The sequence below is a fragment of the Haliotis rubra genome, unplaced genomic scaffold (genome assembly GCF_003918875.1).
Source record: "Haliotis rubra isolate DU_JTF1 unplaced genomic scaffold, ASM391887v1 Scf1805, whole genome shotgun sequence".
Lineage (NCBI taxonomy): Eukaryota > Metazoa > Mollusca > Gastropoda > Lepetellida > Haliotidae > Haliotis > Haliotis rubra.
Window position 1 is genome coordinate 60,407 of NW_025765787.1, and position 5,984 is coordinate 66,390.

Here is a 5,984-nt window from a genome sequence, read left to right on the forward strand (position 1 = left end):
AAACGTTGAACAAAAACGTAACGTTACGCTCACGTCTGTAGTGAATCGCTAAACGCCCCCTATATGAAATGCACGTGCATCAAGAAATTGAGTATCACCCTGAGCTGAAGCCTATGACTGAAGGCTTTAAATAACCACATCAATGGTACTCCACATGCATTGCATTAAGCCACTATAGACGACAAGAGAATGAAAAGACTGACAGAAGCTCAACGACACAGCGCAATCGGCCACTTACAAGGACGGGCATCGCAGCATGAGGCGGCAATGCACTTCAGCGTGTCCAGGCAGACCATCTCAAACCTTTGGACCTGATACAACAATACTGGGAGTGTTAATGACAGACCCAGGTCAGGTCGACCTAGAGTTAGCACCGCCGCCCTGGTTGGCTACATCCGGTTGAGACATCTTCGTTCAAACGCCAGGGCCGCATCATCAACAACAATCCAAATCCCTGGACTGCGCCGAATCACCGACCAGAGAGTTTGCAATTGTCTATGGGAATCCAGACTTTTTGCCAGAAGACGGCGTTCCCTTCATCAACGTCAACGGTTGATCTTTGGAGCATGACAAAGTTCAACCTCACGTTGCACATGTTTGACAGGACCTGCAAAACAATGTTCAGTTGCTAACTTGGCCTTCTCGATCACCGGGTTTGTCCCCCACTGAACATCTATGGGGTACTTTTGATCGACGCTTGCGCAAACGTAATCCGCAACCTTAGACACTTCAAGAACTGCACACGGCACTTCAGCAAGGGTATCAAAACATTCCTCAAGACAACTTTCGCATCTTTCTTTATTCACTGCTGCCAAGCTGTTATCGATGCTCATGGTGGTCACACCCGATACTGACATTTTACTAGCCCTCTGTGGTTTTACCAAACACTTTCTGGATAATCATATTTTGGAAATGTGTAAAGTCATGATTTCACTGTAATTGAGAAATGATGTTATGTTTGAATCAGTTATATGCACTCAGTAAATCAACTCCAAAACAGCATGTCAAGTTGTTGTTTTTTTAAGAATATATAAGGGCATCTAGATCTGGATGATCTGCTCAAAACTCCGTTTGAAACATGATAATTGTCAATAAATACCTTTGACCGTATTGATTAGAATGATGTCCTGTTAAAAGTAATATATTTGTACCTGGCAAATGGTCGAATGGTCACCAGTGCTAAGCCCCCATGGTTGTTTCAGTATATTTGCCAGTAATTTATACCACTGCTGATTGAAAGGTTCAGAACAATAATTATTAGTAGAAAATAAAAGCAACTTTTAGCTGAAAAGAAAACAATATGTGAAATGCTGGATTTCCCCATTTGCGAAGAAATATTTTGCAAAAACAAAAGCATCACAAAGTACACTTATTGTGCACACTTTCTTATGCATATGACTCTTGTTGGCAAGATCAAAACAAGGTAATCTGACCAAGAAGTTTGACTTTAGCATCAGGTATATAAATTAATTATCCTTTATTACCATCAATAGTCAGTTCCATTCCAATGATTTACCAATTATAGGAGTCCAGTGAGACACCCATGTGTGTGTCACGTTTACACCTGTGCATACAAATCTGATTGGTAAAACACTCTTCAAAGGTCATATTACTAGGGGGTGATTTCAAGTTTGCAATGTCGTGCATCATATCATTGACTAGCCTTTGCATGTGTTTATGACGGGTACCATCAGGGGGTAGGATACTCACAATTGATGTCGCCGCAAACATCTGTCATAATTACTATTTGATAGTGGTTCATATGCACGTTGTTAAGATAGTTGTACACTTGACCCTGCCCTTTTCTTGAAAGGGTTCCATTGCTATCAATTACCATGTGTGTCAAGTTGATGGTGTTGGAAAATTGTCGCACTTAGTTGAAAGTTTCTGTCTCTCTTTAACTTTATGCATTCTTCTAGATAACAGATAAGACCGATTCAATCGTGTTTTTTACTTTTATCTCAGGTGGGTGATTCAGTGGAAGGTAATTGACTGTTAAGCCGTTTTGTGAAATAATTTAGATATCAAGTTCAATACTGATTTTGCTAAATAAAACAGTAAAACGTTTTTCTCAGTAAAACTCAGATGACATTTGCAACTTTATGCGGATTCGAAAATCGAATGATCACTGCTGTACCGCGAAACCATAATACAGACTTGCACATGCCCTACACTTTGTATCGATGAAAAAAGGTGCAGGTAGGCAGCATTTTCTTATTTGTCGTCCAACCTTCCTCCATAGGTAAATTATTCCTTGAAAAAACACAATAACTGTATCTCTTTATCCAATTTGAGTTGGTGAGCTTGGTTTTATTCCGCTTTTAGCAATATTCCAGCAACATCGCGGCGGGGCACACCAGAAATGGGCTTCACACATTGTGCCCATGTGGGAAATCGAATCCGGGTCGTTACCGTGACGAGCGGATGCTTTAACCATTAGGCTACCCCGCCGCCCCACGTGCACATGACCCCCACGTGATATCGATGACCAGACCTAGTTATGGGATTTTGGAAGTATGTTAGCTATCAAAGAAAAGGTCTGCACTCTCACTGCACGGTTCGTTACAGCTAAACAAAAATGGTTTAAGTGAGAATGAACACATATCCTCATCCACGTCAAATCCACAACTGTGAACTCGTTGAAGCAGCCTTAAAATGACTGTCCTTGACTATTTTTTTACAGTTAAATTGTTTTTTCCAGAGAGAGCCAACATGTCTCCTCTTTTCGTCGTCAACTGACCGCCTCCGTGGTGTAGTGGTTACAACTGACCGCCTCGATCCCCGACCGCGTCATACCAAAATACGTTAATATATGGTACTTGTTGGGCCCTGCTTGGCGCTCGGCATTAATGGGTACAACAAGGACTGGTCGGCTCGGAGTCAGTATAATGTGTCTGAGTGGGGTATTCATGCTTCACTGCGACATGGTATCTCAGTGGGCTAGCACTATAAAACCAGCTTCAGTCTGGGCTAGTACAAGCAGCTGCACATACACATACACACGCATGCACGTCGTCATATGAGCGAAGTATTCTCAAACACGACGTTAAACCCAATTTCACCTCACCGCACCGCAAATCTACAACTGTAAACTCATTGAAGCAGCCTTAAAATTACTGTACTTGATTTGTGACAGTTGAACGAAATTGGTTTCAGAAAGAATCAACACATCTCCTTATGCACGTCAAATCAACAACTGTGAAATCTTTGAAGTAGCCTTGATATGACTGTTCCTGATTTGTGGTCACTGGTGGTGTATGGACAAATTTCGTTTAACTGGAAATAATACGCATTCTATATTGCATGTATTACACGTACATGTACACATACCTACGTCAACCGGATAGAGAGGCAGGCTTTTGTTTTCCTGTGTCCTTTTTGCGAACGTAACGACGAGAAGAGCTGATTCGACTCAAGGCAGTATAGAGGAACAACGCTTGGAGGCAGGCGAACCCAGAACCAACATTTCCAGACTATGGGGTCGATATCAACAGCTCGGGTGACCACCCAGATGCAATTGACCACGTGTTACAACGGCCGCCCAGGACTGCTACATATCACCTACGTGAAAGGGCGACTACGGTAACGTTAACCGCTTCGATAACACAGGGCTACTGAGAGGGTACGTATGTCCCAAAACTTCAAAGTCAATTTAGCTCTACCAACCTTTTTAAACGTAGAATATTTGTTGCTTTATAATGGCTAAATATCAGTACAATCGCCAGCGGCTAAAGGCATGGCGTAACTCCGGCTAGGGTCATGCAGGTAGCAAAAGTACTGTAAGTCCCCATGGTCCCTAGTATGGTGATCTACCGTCAGTTCTTGGCGATCTATAGCCTGTTTTTATATTATGTCCAAATAGTGCTTGTAGTTATAACTTCACATACTAGTATTAATTGGAACTGTGATAGTCTAGTTGGTTTACTGTCCTTTGACTACAGGTTTTATAAAATATATATATTTTTTATCAACGTCAAATTTGTTCTCGTCACGATATGGCTGAAACATTGCCGATGTCACGTTAAATATTAACTCACTCACTCACTCGATAACACAGGGCATGCGGCGAATATCGGAACAAACAGTGCCATCTTGCATCTCAACATCGTCAACAGCGGCACCAATGGTGCAAACAGCGACGGAGACGTGTCTGATTCAATGACGCGTCTAGATTTGTGCTGTGTCGTCCTGGTAGAAGATGTCGAGGTATACAGACGTCACAGGTGCATACTGTATCCAGGAAGTAGACATGTTTTATGGTGAAAGTGTGACGATATGGGCCGCCATAGCCCACAGTGTCAGGACCAGCCTGATCCATTGTCATTGCTTCTAACCAATGCTCTCTTTTTTTTCTAGTATATACACTCTCACAGATATGCGCACGTATATACTGGACATAGAGTGATCTGTGATTACATCTACATAATCTTCGATTCTCACACACAAAGCGATGGCAAAGAGTATTTATATATGCTTCATCTCTCCGGTCTTTCTCAGAAGAAAACGACACGCTGACACAAGCTAAATGTCTACGGATATTCCCATGCGCATTTCCGTGTTCACGCTCGCAACACCATTGCTGCAGAATGAATACAGTTCCTCCTGCAAAGTGAAGGGTCTTTGCTCACATATGTACAATCATTCCGAGACTGCTACCTACCACCATGTAACAACGGTTTAAAAGATGTCATGGGACAGACGATTTGATATATACTTATTTTAAGGCTTCTCCCAATCACTTCAACCACAATTTTATTTCGCGGTAACTGTGAAATCGTTGAAACAACCTTAAAATGACTCTTTTTGATTTGTTGCAGTTAAACAAAATTGGTTTCAGGGGAATCAACCAATATCCTTATCCATGACAAGTCAGGAACTGTGAAATCGTTGAAGCAGCCTTAAACTGACTTTTCCCATTCTGTGGTCACTGGTCGTGAATGGACAAATTTCGCTTAACTGGAAATAATACACATTCTTTACTGCATGTACAGGGGCATGGTTTTGTTTTCCTGTTGAATGTATTTTGCGAACGTAACGACGAGAAGAGATACTTCGACTCAAGGAAGTACAAAGGAACAACTCTTGGAGGCATTCGATCCCAGAGCAGATGTTGTCATGATGTTTAATGTGGCCAAAGCGCCATTTACAGACTATAGGTCCGATATCAACACCTCGGGTGACCAGTCAGATGCGGTAGAACCACTTGTTACAACCGCCGGCCAAGACCGCTACATACAGGCACGCCATCTACCTGAAAGAATGACCACGGCAATATTAACCGCTTCGATTATACAGGGCATGCAGAGAATGTCGGAACAGACGGTGCCATCTTGCATCTCGACATCGTCAACAGCGGCACCAATGGTGGTAGCATTTGTGTCTGATTCAACGACGCGTCTAGTGTTGTGCTGTGTCGTCCTGGTAGAAGATGGCGAGGTATACAGACGTCATAGACGCAAACTGCACCCAGGAAGTTGATATGTTTGATGGTGTCAGTGTGCTAATGTGGGCTTCCATCTCCCACACTGCCAGGACCAATTTAAGACATAGGAAGGGCTACCTAACCCATGTTCACTTATGTTTCTGGTATATACACTCCCACATATCACTCATTCTCATTAGCAAATGCTATTTTATCAGTATTGTTGGATAATGGTACCACCATGGCCAACATACAACATGCTTAAACAATCCGATAACCCACAAAGTATATTTGTTACAGCTACGGTAATAGGTCAATTTGAAATGTTCGCTACTGTCGCCGATAACAAAACCACACTTTCCAGTTAAACTTAATGCAGTTTGGTATACAAATACCTGGATATTTTCTCCTATAGTATTCTAGCGCCATGAGCAGGTATTAGTACCTGGATTACAGCTATATAAATACCCACATTATTATCATGTTTATCAGGCTGGTAAGGCTCATCATCAGTTCAGGGCCCTTGCCCCCTCTACACGCAGCCCAGACAGCGAATGGGTCT